At 37.5% G+C, this 14,961-nt stretch overlaps 1 long non-coding RNA gene across 2 annotated transcripts in view; it reads left to right on the plus strand.

Annotated features, from left to right (window-relative positions):
• The window catches only part of LOC120752936 (uncharacterized), a 100,138-nt gene that overhangs the window by 2,256 nt on the left and 82,921 nt on the right, over positions 1 to 14,961 (plus strand). Inside the window, exon 2 of one of the 2 annotated variants that reach the window (XR_009207856.1) lies at positions 5,110 to 5,233. The exons of the other annotated variant lie outside the window; for it this stretch is intronic. This is a non-coding gene — a long non-coding RNA (uncharacterized LOC120752936). The remainder of the gene's footprint in view (positions 1 to 5,109; positions 5,234 to 14,961) is intronic. 2 annotated transcript variants of the gene reach the window in all.

The following is a 14,961-nucleotide window of genomic DNA, read 5'->3' on the forward strand; positions in this document are numbered from 1 at the left end:
GATTATCTGCTGAGATTCCTGATAAAGAAAGCACTCTGCTGGTACTATTTAGGAAGCAGTGTATAGCTAATATAAATGTGATATCATATCTAATCCCTGAACACAAGCTGAGTTTCCCATCCTTGTAAATTCCCTGCCAGGAATGGCCTGCATTGCTCTCATACATCTGAGTTCATGGTTTGTTCTAACATATCAGTAAGGCTTGCAGCAAACCGAGTGACTCCTTTTTGTCACCCACAAACTGTGACATAATGGAACCATGAGATTTATTTCCAGGGTCCTGTCTTCACCACAGACCAAATCAACAATCTTCAGACTCAACTAATGCCTTCACAATTAGATTTTAAAAATTATTTTGAGATTATTAAAAATAAAATTACCTTTTCTTTTATACAGATTATAGCTAAACCCAGGGAGAAATGTCATTTTGTTGGAGTTGATTTTTTTAAGCCTGTTTTATATTCATTTTCAGTGCAATGAGGAACTTATTTTTATTTTATTTCCCCTCAGGCTTTAAATGCTACTAACATTTTCCCAGAAATTGGTATAGACGGGCCTCAAGATTCTAAGATTTGTGGTTATTAAGATATGAAGTAGTCAAACATTGTCAAATTTAAACTTTAAAGAAGGTATGTCTAAGACTGCAGCCCAAGAGAAGCTGGATGAGATAAAGTGTCCACTCAGCCCTGTGTCCTGTTGTGGTGGTGTTGTTTTTTGTTGGGTTTTTTTTTTTTCCCCAGGAGCAAGAAGAAATATTCTGTGAAAGAACATTGAGGTACAGTATTAGAATTAGGGTTGAGTCATATGTCAGGCATATTTCTCCCACAGCTGCTCTTGAAGAGGACATGTAACTCTCCTATGATCTCCCTCCCTGGAAGTAGAAGGATCAGACAGAGAAACCTATGTCTTACTCAGCTGCTTATTGATTCTTGACAAGTCACCTGGCAGAGCTCTGCCTTAGTTTACCCACCTGGAAAATGGCAGTGATGATGTTTTGCCTTTGAAAAAACATTCTGGGGTCTGCAGTTAAAGGAAAAAACTAGGGATACTTATGGCTGGAGCACTCTCCTTTGTTTCACTGGCCACCTCTAAGAGTCTCCTGTCTCCATATTGCTACATATATGTCCCACATATGTCCTTGTCCAGAAGTGCTAAGAATTTATGACAGGAAAAAATTTTGCAAAATGTTACTGTCCCTTTGTAAGAGTTGTGTCCTTGAAAAAATTAAGCAATAATTGGCCATTTCTTGCAACCACTGTGATGACTACCCTTCTTAGACAATATATTGTGAAACTAGGCTTACATGAAAGCATAAAGATTATAGAAAATGTCTTGAAGGGCTTATCTTTCTTAGATAATGGCAGGAAGCTGGTTCCAGTGAGGAATTTCTATAGTGCTGCTTTATTCACTGAGATGAATCAAAATTCTCAGAATTATGCCTCTCTCAGCAAAAAAGCAAAATAACCAACATGATCAATTTCCTGTTGTGTTTTGGTTTGGTTTTGATTGATTTTGTGCATTTGGTTGGTTGGTGGGTTTTTGTTGGGTTTTTGTTTGTTTGTTTGTTTGTTTGTTTTATTTGGTTTGGTTTGGTTTTTGTGGTTTTTTTTTTCTTTTTTTTCTTTTTTTTTTTTTATAATTTTTAGTACTGAATTTTAAAGACAATATGTGAATACAGGCAAATCCTTATCATAACCAGTAGTGTTGCACCTGCCAGCTAAACAGTCCTTTCCAACCCAAAAACCATTCTTTGGTTGCCAAATTTGGCACCTGAAACAGTGGATGTAAAGAGGACATGGATCCTCAGGAAGCCTAGCTGTTTGGGAGATTTCTCTGAGTGCAGAAAGGAAGCTGTGTAAGTTGACATGTAAAGATTTGTCATTGATTCAGAAGGCAACTCTTCCTTTATTTCAATGGGATGATAAGGCAAGACTGCCTTGAGGTATGTAGAATTATTGGACTAGAAGTGGCTTAAAACTGCACAGTGAAAACATTTTATTGAAACAGTTATGAATTTGGGTTTTTCTTGTTCTGATGCTGAAGTTCTCTGAGATTTTTGTAAGGTGTTAGTGAAATTACAAGTAGTATTAATATGGAAGCGAGATGAGCAGCAAGAGCTAATATTTTACCTGTGCAATAAACACTTCTATATATGTGTATATAGTGGTTCATGTATGACAATATAGAGTTTTATTTTAGTATGAAGCTAAAAATGTACCAAAGAGTGTGTCTGGGGAGATATAACTATTTTCAAAACTGATGCCCTTAAAATGTGTGTATATTCTCTGCCAAGGACAAGATGCTGTGAATAAAGAAGGGACAACAAGCTGTTAGACTTGCTCTGTAAAACTGGGTCTTTGATCCAATTAATATAGGACACCCATTTTACCTGTTCATCCTCTTCATGTCGCCCTTTGATTTCATTAACAGTTTTAATAGGGCTCGTCAGAAACATTTAATAAAATAATCCTTGTGAATGGGGCCCTTCCAAAGAAGATGGTTGAGAGCTTGTGTTTCGGGCTGCTTGCCTCCCACACTGGTCAGGAGAGATGCTTTGTTTTTGCAGCTCTCTCTTGTGCCTATTTCTGCTGTGTCCACAGAAGGTACGGCTGTGCCAACACGGAAAACCTTATACGGTGATCAGAACCCTGAAGCAGAACATTTAATGAATTGAAGATTTTTAAGTAACCGTTTTCCTCTAGAAAGACAATTTTCATTAAACACCTTATTCTAGCTCTATCCACAAGGTAAGTAGCATAACAGAGAGAAGCTGTTCTTGGCAAAGAAAAATAAAAAGAAAGATGAAAGCCCCTAGCTGTCTCATCATAATTACTTCCCCAGAAAATAGTAATAGGCTTCACTATATAAAGTCTGCTTTCAGTTTTCTTTCTTAGAGATACATATATTCTGCTGTAGTAGCTATCCAGTTTTTAGGAATTGTTTCCCTAAGAGGGAAACATTGGGTTTGGGACAGACTTTACCTTGTAAAAAAATTATTTTAGGACTTCTTGTGTTGCAGTTGTATTAAAAAATTGCTTAGAGTATGCATGAGTATCAGAATTAGAAAAATGCCAACAAAATATTGCTTCTCATGACTAAATTTTAATATTGGTTTATAACTGAAGGAGAAACTCCACCATGAATGAGGAGTGGAGCCTCAATTCAAGAAAAGAAATTTGAGATATTTCAAAATAAAATCTGATTTCTCTGATTCAGAGGAAACAATCCAATCAAAAAGTCATTTACTTTACCTCATGGGAACTAGATGACTCCAGATAGATTCTTGTCCTTTTGGGCTAGCAATGTCTGTAGCATGCCTCAATCAACTTTAGGGTCACACTGTCACAGCTTCAAATTTTGCATGAAACAGTATGGAGTGAAAAAGCAAATGAAAAAATAAGAAAATGAGATTTTTTTTTTTTTTTTTAACATCCTCATGGATTTATACAGTTTTGAACAACTATAATAAAATCATCAGGCAATATCGTTAGCATTGCTTTGCCTCTCAAGCAACTACAAACTTTATCACCAAGCATATATACAGAGTTTAGGCTGAATATAGTGAATACCATAACTTCATGTGATATCTTTCTGTAAACACTCACTGCATGGAGGGACTTGTCTAGTTTTTGGGTTTAAAGGGAGATACCCTACCAAACTACATAAATCATACTCTCCAGACCACATTAAAAGTGTCATTCATAAACTGCAGCCATCTATCCGAAAGAGTAATGAATTCCTAGGGGCCAAATGCAATGCTGCAGAAGCTCTGGGGTAGTATATGGCATTACATCAAGGTGAATTTTCCCCCATTTAGCTAAATATAGCTAATGGAAAAAGCTATGTATGGAGGCAGGTAAAACTTTGGTTGACAGAGAGAAGAGCATTAGGTTTGCTTTCCTCTTTGAATATCTGAGGTGTTCAGAAAGTGAAAATTACTTCCAGAGGAAAATTGCATCACAAAATGAATCCCAAATTTGCATGAAAAACACATACATATTTAAATTGAAGGAAGTATTCAAACAATTTCTGTTTACAACTTACTGCCTTTTCACTCTTCAACAGAAAATAAAAATCCATGGGCATTCCAGGAGACTGAATGCTGACTCTCATGGTTTTGTGTGCCTTTTTCCCCTTTCTCCTAGAAACTACAATAAAGAAAGAGTGTGATGCACAGACTTTCCAGGAGTATGTCTATAGATAAGAAAATAGAAACAGTCAGGCTTGCAGATAGCAACATGTCAGTTTCCAGTATCCTTGGGAAAAAAAAACTTTTTCCAGCACAATTGCAGTTTTCCAGTGAGAACATTTTAGGCTTGTTAGATGGAAACTTTTAATTTTGAATTGTGTTTCTGCACATGAGCAGAAACATCAGAGAGACTGTAATATCTATCCTCAGCAACCAGGGAAATTTAAGAAAAAAATCCCAACCCAAGAAAAAACAAAAAACGCCACCAACAAAAAAAATGTTACACCAAAAAAACCCCAAACCCTGGGAAAAAAACCTCCAAACAAGAGCCCCAAGTACTAAAGAGAATTTTGCTTCCCTAAATGTTCTTCCCACAGTCTTGCAGCCACATTCCACATATGTGAAGCATCATATCTCATTGCAAGTTAAAAATTGCTCAAGGAGAAGAATCCAAGGAGGTAAGGACAGAGAGAAAGAGAAGCAACTGCCTGTATTCTCCCTCCCCTGTATACAAACTCTTACAGTATTGCTTAACAGTAGCTGTCCCTATATATGGCCTAACTCCACCCTCTTAAAGCCCATGTAAATTTTGGAAGATGCAGCTTTTGCAGTGTTACTTTAGCTTTGGAACTGGTGGCAAGGCTTTTTTTCCTAAGCAGTTCCCTGTCAAGAAGTCTCACAGAATAAAAAATATATAAGAGATTTTAATGGAGGGCTTTTCTATATAAAAAAAAGGAATGCCTATTTTACAGAACCAGTTTCAGAGATGATGAATCTATTCTGTACAAAGCACTAAATAATGGAGGAGAAGACCTACCTTTTGTAAAGAAATTAGAGAGGGAACCTAAAGGTGAAGTGCCAGGAAGCTCAATATATTGTGTTTCATTTTCTTACTGTGCTGTTTCAAATTTCCATTGCAGTAGATGCAGCTGAAGTGGAAAACTAAGTTAGAAGAAAAGAAGAGAAAATAAATGTCATCCATTTTGAGAAGATACATCCTAAACTCCAGGAGAAAAATGGAAATAACTAAAAGCAAGTACTTGAGTATGTTCACAATAGAGAGATGATTTTTTTATATAGAGTGTATGATAAAAATCAGCAATACTTTAAACCATGAGAAAACAATCATGCTCTTCTCAGCATAACTAGTTTACCGACCATAAATCTGGATAAAATAACACTTGATTGAATAAATATGGAAAATATTGAGATAAGAACTATTCAGAGCAGAAGAATAGACAAAAATTGGAAAAGGACTTTCCAATGGTTGCTGCTTAGGTAAAGAAGTTCGCTTTTTTCAAAGCCAGTCATTTCCTTCTAATTGCATTGACAATGCAGGTGACTTGCTGGGATCATGCTTGCCAGCCTTCTACAAGAGATATTCCAACTGAACTCCTATTTGAACTCTTAATTTGAAAGAGGTAGAAAAGAGAAAGACAAGTGACCATGGCTACTAATGAAGCATCTTTCAAGATACCCAAATTCTCTGTGGGGATGAAACACTATTGAATTTATGTACTTACGCAGTAAGTGATCCCAGGCAAGAAATTTTAACTATTTCTGCCACCCCAGTCACCATGATACCTTCAAAGGCTTTTTGTAACCTGACTTCGGTTGGCCAGAGTAAACTCTGTAGAACAATGGATGAGCAGAGACAGTGTCTGGTTCCCTTTTTTTATAGTCTCATTATTTGCTGCTTAAGATGTACATTTATTGTCCTAAAGGGTTCTGTACAGCACTGGGAAGAAAACATTAGGAGTATTTTTCCATAATGAAAAGATTTTGGATGAACAGTATGGCAGAATGAGTGGATTAACCTTCAAAAGAGTGACAAGTATAAGATAATCATATCAGCCCTTATAATCAACAGAGAAAGCACTAAAGACAGAGGTTGAATCATTCCCTTTCAACAGAGATGGGATCACCATCTGGAGGGTTAATGTCTTATTCAGTCTGTAAAGAAAGTTTCAAGTTAAGGTTCAGGGAGGCAAATCCCAGCCTATGCAGATTATTTTAAATTACATAATCCATCTCTTTTATTTGTCCCCCGAAACATAGATTGAAATGACCTTGCACACTGTGGTAAAAAGTTAACCTCAACTTTTTGGTGAACAATCTTTTGTCACTTTCACAATCCGTGCACATTCCCAACACATGTACATTCATTGCCTTCACAAGAGTTTCATCTGTTAAGCTTTGGAATGACTGTAGGTGCCAGCGGTGCCAGTCTGCTGATGATTCAGAGTCTTTTTGGCAGCAATCACCCAGCCACAGCTTGTTAGATGGAGCATCCTTGCTCAATGACTTGCATGCCACATGTGTGGTATGTGCTAGAATCTGCAGCAGCGTTTGTAAGGTGGGAGCTGTTTGGAGCCAAGCTCCTAATCCTTGCTTGCAGAATTGATAATGTCATTCAGTGACACCAGCTGGCGTTCTGGAATGGGATTACAGATTGCAAGTGAATTCCTGCAAGGTGGGAATGCATTTCTGTAAGAACTCCCATTCTAATCCCTGTTTGGTCTAGATCTGGTAAGTGTGATTTCTTTTCATGAGTTCTAGAGGTGCCACCTTTCTCTTGTCTCCAAAGTGGGTATTTTGTATACCAAAAAGTTATGGCGGCCATACAGCATGCATGTTGTATACATTTATCCCAAAGAAAGGAGCTACTCAGGGATTTTAGTGAACCTTATCCAGGTACTATGATCATGTTGGGCAAATACAATCCAGCTGAAGCCGAAGCAGAAACAAGGGTAGTTGTGCCTTCTGCAGTGATGATGACTTTTATGTGGCCATTATAGAAGCATGAAAGGCAAACCCAGTAAAATGTCCTTTTCATGAGGTAATTTAGGAAGATAACTTTCCTCACAGTGGTCTTGATGAAACATGAGTCAAGGAATTTGAATGTGACCAAATGTCTTCTTAATACCATTTATTCTTTGGACTAGACTCATTGATCAACAATAGAGAACATATGTCTTGATATGGTGAGGTTCCATCTTACACTTTATCGAAAGTTTCAATATTTGAGTTTTCTTATAACATTTTATCTGATGTTGCCATACACTATGAATGTGGATGTGAGGTTTGGTTGTTCTTCTCCAGTCTCCAACTTTCTGCTTCAAGCAACGGTTAGTAAATTTCCAAGTAACTTCTTGTCTTCTATGAAAGCTAATTCTTTGATATTATATTTACAGTATTTTCCTTCCTGTGTGTATCTGAGAAAAAAAAATATAGAAAAATATTTCCATTTAGTCATCTGAACATGAAATTTCCAGTGAAGCGTCTAACCATCAGAACTGTATTATGTAAACACTGTACATATACTTGCCTCCCTATTTTCTGTGCTCTGAAATATAAATAGTAATAACTGATCAATCCAGCTGTCCACCTATTCTACAGAACTTCCAATAAAGCTGGAGCATCTCCTCAGTCTTTAGCATTAAGAATCTTCATGACTTTAAGTTGTATAGTTGCATTGTATTGCTCTTGTCTCAGAGGACTGCTCTGTTACTCAAGTTAGATGGTTCCTCACAGTTCCTTGTTTGGAATGCTTCCAAAGGAGCTTGAAGATCAAGGTGGAAATTATTTCCAAGCTGGTCTAAGAAAACTCTTCATATATGACATTATGATTATGTTGTAATGACAGTGTGCTTCAGAACTGCACTTTGCAAATCTGAGAAGCATTCAGAGGCATATTCTATACATTAATATCCCAAGCTTACAGTAGATTGGCCTGAGATTATTTCAAAGTTGCATGAATTGTATTTTTTGGGGTCACTTATTTGGCAGAGTGCTTCTTGCTTTTTCTCCTGCTGCCTAATGCCAGGGTTGGTATGCTTATGCTTCAAACTTTAAACAGAATTGCAGATAGCATGAAAATCACAGAACTGTCATGTTGTGCATGCAGGAACAGAAATTCACTCCATTATCTAGTTTTTACTTTGGTATACCTCTTGGAGAAACTCCTGCAGCAGACAGGTTGTTGACTATAAAAGAAGACCAACAACCTAAAGACTAAGTGGACCTGATTTAAATCTTGACTCAGATGACAGCTTACTGTCTTTTCTCACAAACGAGTAAGTGAGAGTTCACCAAGTTAAATGGAGTTACAACAATTGCAAATGTTAAAAGAATGAAATAATCTGGGACCCGTTGTTTCACTTATTTATATATCATTCTTTCTTCTCTGGATATGTGAGTCTTCCTGGGTTAGTCACCTTTTGGATTACTGTTTTTTCTTTAGAATCATGGCTGAGGTCATTCACCCCAAGATTTTCATGATCCCATGTGTTTTAATTGATCCTGACTTGTTTCTGTCAAGATCCAATAATGAGACACAAATATCATCTTATGCTTGTAGACAGGAAAAAAAACAACAAAACATTTAGATGAAACACAGTGGTTTGGTTGTGAAAATGCCTTGCAGTGAAAGTGGGCATGGCATTACAAGTCATCAGCTACCTTCAGTAAAGTAAGAATTTACTTGAACAAATTTACTAAGTTGATCAGTAATTCTACGATTTCCTGTGACTTCATGAACTCTTAAAACTGTATTTCTTTCCAGTAATTTTGTAAATGAATATTTTTATTTCTTTTATACTAATATGACTTGAAGTAAGCATTATGTCAAGGTGATTGTTTACCCTTTAAAGCACCCCATGATTATAAATATAAGTTTAACAGTGGAGCACCAGGGCACTGAATTTATTGTTTCAAAATAATTTTAACTGGAGTGCTCCAAAATAACAAAATCAGCTTCCTCTCCATGGAATTTTTACCATCTTTGTCTTCTTGGCACTACTAATATCCTTTTAGTTGATCAGGTGTTCACCTCTGCTCTGTTTGAGTGAGTAATTAGCGAATTGTGCATTCCTCAAGGCAAATATGTTTTCTCATTTCCAGCACAGGCTGGCTTGAAGATAAATGCAGAGAACAGCTTTACTGTCGATAGGGATAAACCAGGCAAGTTCCCAGTATGTAGGATTTTAGTGGGCTAAGTGCCTCAAAACCCAGGATCCCCCAGCATTTTCTATGCTTTACTGCTCTAATATTTTGGCAGCAGACGCTGTGGAGCAGCACACCTTTAGTAGATCTGGATTCTGCATCTTAGACTGCCTGTCCTGTTATTTTCACATGAGCTTCTGTTGCTCAAGGGGAAATGATTCAATGTTCTATTCACTTCTGCTGATACCCTGAGGATTTTAGCAAAGCAGGAGTGGAAGGACATTTGAGTTGCAAAAAGATGTGAAAAATAGCAGAGAAACCAATGTTCCTAAGCAATCCATTTCAGGAACATATAAAGCAGTTTGTCTAGTGTCCTAGATAGATGTTGTGTCTTTAAATAATGAATAAAGCAGTCCTTAATTTCCAGTTTCCAGAGTGAATAGAGAACTTTCCTTGATAATTCCTTGAGTTCCTTGATAAAGTTTCTTTTGAGGAAATGGCATCTGAAAAGACAATTCATTAAAGCAATGACCATTTTCCCTACAGAAAAGCACATGTGGAGGGTCTTCTTAATTTTTTCCTTATTTGTTTCTTTTTTTTTTACTGTTTTTAAGAATGACAAAGAGTAGATCTTAAAATGCCCAGAAAATGGGATCAGTGCTTTACAACCTGCCACATGCACTTAGCAAGGGTTGAGTGTTTTAGAAATCCACTTGCTCAGGACACAGGGTAAAAGAGGTTTCTGCACTATTCTCATTTTTGTTCTGGGAAGAATTAGCAGTTGAGTTACTATAGACATCTTGTCACTCTTCGATGCACTCACAATATACCCATTAACACTAATGGGAATCTCCCACATGCATAAGAGATGGAAGGTCTATCTTCTCTACATGTTCAAACAAGCAATTCCTTGGTCTACATTATTCTGTTCCACTGCAACAGGAAGTTTATATTCAGTAAATGCTTACCTCAGTGATAGTTTGGAAAGGATTTATTTGATAATTGGAAGGGGTGAGGTGGAGGAAAAAATGAAAGAGAAGGGAGAAAGAAATATTGGCAAAGAAGGAAAGGGGCAAATAAAACCATGATGCAGTTTGGGGCTTTTTAGCAAACTATTTCCTATGACCCACTATTCTTATCATTGTCCACTAAACTCAGAAAGTTTACAATAACCTTCTCACAGCAGTTTTATCAAAAAGAGAAAGCATGCTTCCAGAAGTAATGTCTGATGGGCAGTAACATCCCTCAAACAGCTCAGCTTTACTCTTTGTGGGGGAAGAATGAAAGCAAGACAGGGAGTAAAATAGGAATTTCATTTCACAGCAGTATTTGCTTGCCCAAACCCATACAGCTATAGCTTATGCACTCAGTAAAACACCTCTTAAAATAGAAATGCATCTACAATAGTGGTATGAAATTTACTCCCGCTGCAAATGTTTAGTTTATGGTCAATATTTTTCCTTAAACCTGGAAAATGGTAGCATAATTTAAAGGAATCTGGGGGAAACCTCTGCAGCAGAAGGTTCCACTTATTCAGCAGACTTTTGGGATTTTGCCTCTACCTACTTAAGGCCCACATTTTCTTTTCACCAGGACTTGATGTGCTTTACAGCCCAGTGACTAGGCTAGGTAAAGACAGCCTTTTCAAGAGCAGACCTGTCCATCTCTTTAGGGCCTGATGTGACCAGTCTGTCTTTGCATCTCATGCCGTGGCACTGAAGATATCCTGTCTGGGGCAGATCATTTCATCGAACTGCCACTCTGTGCTGTCTCTGGTGACACTCACCAGTCTGGCCATGTAAGGTTGGGACTCTGTGAGGTTGTTTCTGGTTCCCTGTGACTAGTATTTTTTTATGTTTAAGTCTATGCCATTGTTCCATAGTGGTCCTTTGCACAAGCACATCTCACAAGTGCAAGTTGTGAGACTAAGGAAATCTGTATGTCCTGCCTGTTTAACAGATCCCTTAGTTTCACATGGGAAGACTCAGGGGGCCATTTGAAAATGTGATCTTTGGGTAATATTTCTGAAATGCCAGAGGTCATAGAATCACATTAAATGATTGTGGAAGGTGTTACCTGTTGGATATCATGGTAGAAATGCCGCAAACCAAGTAATGGTGCCTGACCTGCCCCTCCTCTCCCCAAAAACCTGTGTATTGCTCAGGAAAGGGGCTTTCTGCTTCTCCATGTTGTCAGATACAGCCTTGTCCTCCTTGTCACGACAGTGGGGAGGCAAGAGTGACCATCTTCATCCTCCACTGTGCTGACAAACAGTAGTGGAAACAAGGCTCAGTGCCTAGAAATTAATAATGCCTTGTAAGAAAAAGTGGATAGCATCTTGGGCAGGCAGAATAGGATGTTTCTGCATCTCGTACATCTGTCTCTCCAAATGCTGAGTATTTGGATAATGGGAAGAGAGACCTGAGAGACCCCATTAGACAACACCAAACCAAAAATTCCCATGGGGAATTTTTTCATACTATGTTCCTCAGGAGGAAGTGATGGGCTGTGAATTAAAGCCAGGGAGGAAATGGCAGACCCACCTGAAAACTCAGAGGGCACAAACCTCCCTGGAGATGTTGAACTGCTGGACTGCTGACTGCTGTAGGATGATTTTTTTCTGTCTCCCTGTTGCAGCTGTGCCCTATTTCATAAGTAATTAATAATAATTTTGACAGGAAGAGGCACAGTGATTAGAATGGCTGGTATATTCATCTGGGGTGAAGGACAGTGTCAGCTTTTACCTCTGCCTAATTCATTAGAGGGATCTCAGTGTAGATTTCCTACATTCCTTGGTAGTTGTTTCACTACATGTTTTTCTTGGTAGTTTTGGGCAAATGTAACCAGTTTTTTCCTTGGTGTAAAATCTGGGTCTTGCCTCCCAGGCAGACATTCATGCTCACGAAAAAAAGATGGAGAATATGACATTACATAGTATTACTTGAAATCCAGCATATAATATGTATAAAAATATAAGCTTTCTCATACACTGTCTGAGCTTATGAGTTTAAAGGGTATTTTTAGCTTAATTTTTATCTGCTTGCACATAACTTGAAAGACAAACATCTCAAATGAAATGTTGTATCAAATTAAATTGGATGGCCAAATTAAACAGAAGAAAGTTTTCTCAAAAAATGAGTTCTGGTCTAGGAGAAAGTAGTAGAGAAAGTAGATAAACACTAAGAACAGTGATCCAAACCCTCCGAAGCAAAAATGAAAGCTGGTGTGTATAAATGTTTTATGGAAGGGTTTGAGTGTGTGTGTTCTCAAAGATGATCTGTTCCTTGGAATAATAGTAGTGTTTGGTAAAATGTTTATGGAGTTGGAATCTGAGCAGTTCCCCAATAATCCTGCTGCAGAGGACATCTTTATCTATACTTATATGTGACTCAAGGGACACTGGTAATGCTCTACCCTTTTGTGATGTTTATGAGCATTTTATTAATATTTTAGTTGCAGTTAATGGATGTTCCACCAATTTTCCTCACATGTTAATAAGCATTTGCTAAATTTTTAATTTCCATGGCTGAAAACTGATAAATTGTTTCTAATAAAACCCTTCAAAACCATCCCTTTTTATCTTTCACAAGCTTCAAATATATTTTTAGACACAGTAAGGGAAAAGAACTTTACAAAATGTCTGTATTTTTCCAGTGGAACATTTTCAAGTTGTTCATCTTTTACAGGTCTCCTTTTAGGGGTGAAGCAATGACTTTTGCTTATAGAACTCCCACAGGAATTTTTTCACTGGCTTAGATTGATGGTCCGTATAGCCCAGAGATGCTCTTTAAAGTGGACACTTGAGTCTGGCTGCTACTGATGTGAGCACAGATAAGTTCACTCTCACAGATGAGGTTTTCCGGAGACATTTCATCTTTCAGACTCAGCACCCTGTGTTCTCTTGGTCTGCTTCTCATTTCCATACCAGATGCTGCACTTGTGGCACACCCCATGTATTTGCTGATTTTACACTGTAAACTCTGTAAGTTAAAAGAAAAATAGAAAAGATCACACTGTCATCCAATTTAGAAAGCTCAAAAATGTTTTCTGAAAGTCTTGTCAGATCATCTTAAGGAATATTTACCAAGAAATTCATTCTTGGGAAGTTGCCCATGATAGATGCCTTTGTAGTCTAAAGCACATGGTAAACTTTCTGCTGATCTAAGAGAATTCACTTTGGGAGTGAAAACTTCTACTTCTTTTGCAAGAACAAATCTAGGAGAAAAAGTCCACAGTGTTCTGTGAAGGGCTGACAAAGAAGGAAAGACAATGGATCATTTGTTAAACTAAATAATTTTTTATCATATTGCGCTGAGATGAGGTGAATAAAGGTCAGTGTACAGTTGGCTTTAATTTTGCTCTTGTCTTGACTCAATCTAGAAAAGACTCTGTGAAGCGTTAGAAGAAAAACTCTAAGGCTAACACACTGCTGAAAGATACTGCTGTTCTTACTGGCCGATTCGGTTTCAAAATATTTTTTTTTCAATGTACTGATACTTATATATTTAATACTGCTTAAAAATATCTATGCTTTGTCCATGCCGGACAATCTAGACTTTTTCTCTTCATACTGAATTTGAACATCATCGTGTAAAATTGGTAGTGATTACTCACATATGGGACCACAGCAGAAAATCTATGGTAGAAATGGTTTTTAATCTTCACTTAGCTATGAGTGAGGCAAAAATCTGTCTGAGAATGAAATTATATCCAATAATTTCACTGTGGTTATTTGTACCTGTTCAGCTTTCTACTCATTCTCTCCCCATTTTCAATGCTGATGTTCCATTCACAAGCAGGCTGAAGATAACCTAAAAGAAGGATTCTGCAGCTGAACCACAATTGCATTTTTACTGTGGGCTTACTCTCTCCATGGCAAAGACACCTTCCACACAATTGTATAGAACCCAGCAATCCTGAAGAGATTTGTAAAATACTTGCTGTGATTTTAAAAAGTTTTAATGCCTGAAGGGGCTTTGTTCTGCTTTGGCTATATACTACTACTTAAGGAAGGAAAAGAGCCCAAAACCACATAGGTTAATCTTTTCCTCCAAGAATTCTAACTCTCTGCTAACAGTAGCTCCTCAGGAGTAATTCAGCCTTGAGTATTAACTAGTCAGAGCTTGGAGAAAAATCCACAACTGATAGTGTTGTCTCGCTCTTCTAAAAGTTTTGTCTGAGCTCAAAAATGCAATGTAGCAAGTCTGCTGAAAAATCAAAACTTGACTGCATGCTATGAATTTGAATCAAGAAATGTTTTTGTAATACTTTCCACTGATAGCTCCTATAACAACCACAATTGAAAATCTCCCATATAAATAAAGGCATTTAAATATATGCAGTGATTGCTAACTGGCCAGATAACCTGTGTTTGAAGTGTGTGGGACAAACATTCCTCAAATGTGTGTGCATACATACAAACCTGTGTGCTCACACTGTTAATGGGTTTTCTTTTCTTTCCTGGAACAAAGCTCTTTCATCACATTGAATTCCTTATGTCAAAGTGAATTTTCAAGTACTAGTGGTTTAGATAGCACTGACCATATCAAATAGTGTTGTTTGATCTTGTCCATTCTGAAATTTTTAACATCTAACACCAAAGTCAGCTTTCTTTCTTCCCGTGTGCATCCTCCATATGTGTCCACCCTTGTAATGAACTTCTTTGGCTGAGCTTCAACACTTCAAATCAAATTTAAGAAAAAGAAAGGAAAAGAAAGCATCCAAAGGCAAGCAACAAATCTGGTGAAGGATCTAGAGGACAATCTTTTGAGGAGCAGGAAAGGGAGCTGAGATTGTTCAGCCTGGAAGGAAGGAGGTTCAGAGGGGAC

The sequence above is a fragment of the Hirundo rustica genome, chromosome 5 (assembly GCF_015227805.2).
Source record: "Hirundo rustica isolate bHirRus1 chromosome 5, bHirRus1.pri.v3, whole genome shotgun sequence".
NCBI classification, from domain to species: Eukaryota; Metazoa; Chordata; class Aves; order Passeriformes; family Hirundinidae; genus Hirundo; species Hirundo rustica.